This window comes from Asparagus officinalis, chromosome 7 (genome assembly GCF_001876935.1).
Source record: "Asparagus officinalis chromosome 7, Aspof.V1, whole genome shotgun sequence".
NCBI lineage: Eukaryota > Viridiplantae > Streptophyta > Magnoliopsida > Asparagales > Asparagaceae > Asparagus > Asparagus officinalis.
This window is the reverse complement of record NC_033800.1, coordinates 44,890,106-44,890,431: the sequence shown is the minus strand read 5'-3', so window position 1 is coordinate 44,890,431 and position 326 is coordinate 44,890,106.

Sequence of the window (326 nt, the reverse complement as noted above, 5' to 3'; positions counted from 1 at the left end):
ATGAGTGGTCAAATCTATAATGGGTCGGGTCTGGAAATTAATTTGTTTGACCCATTTCATAATGGGTTGAGTTAGAAATTTAATGGATCTAATCCATTACTATAGCGGGTCAGGTCCATTGCATACTGGATCGGGTCTTCCTTAATGGGTTATCGAGTTATATAACTCAAATAATAAATGATAGTTAATTGTACTAATTAATCTAATTATTTACTTAATTAAATTAACTAACTAATTAACTAAAACCATAACCCTAAACCCACCCGACCTAAGAGGCATTACTACCGCTGCCATCACCCAAACCCCTACCAACCCAGCCCGCTGTC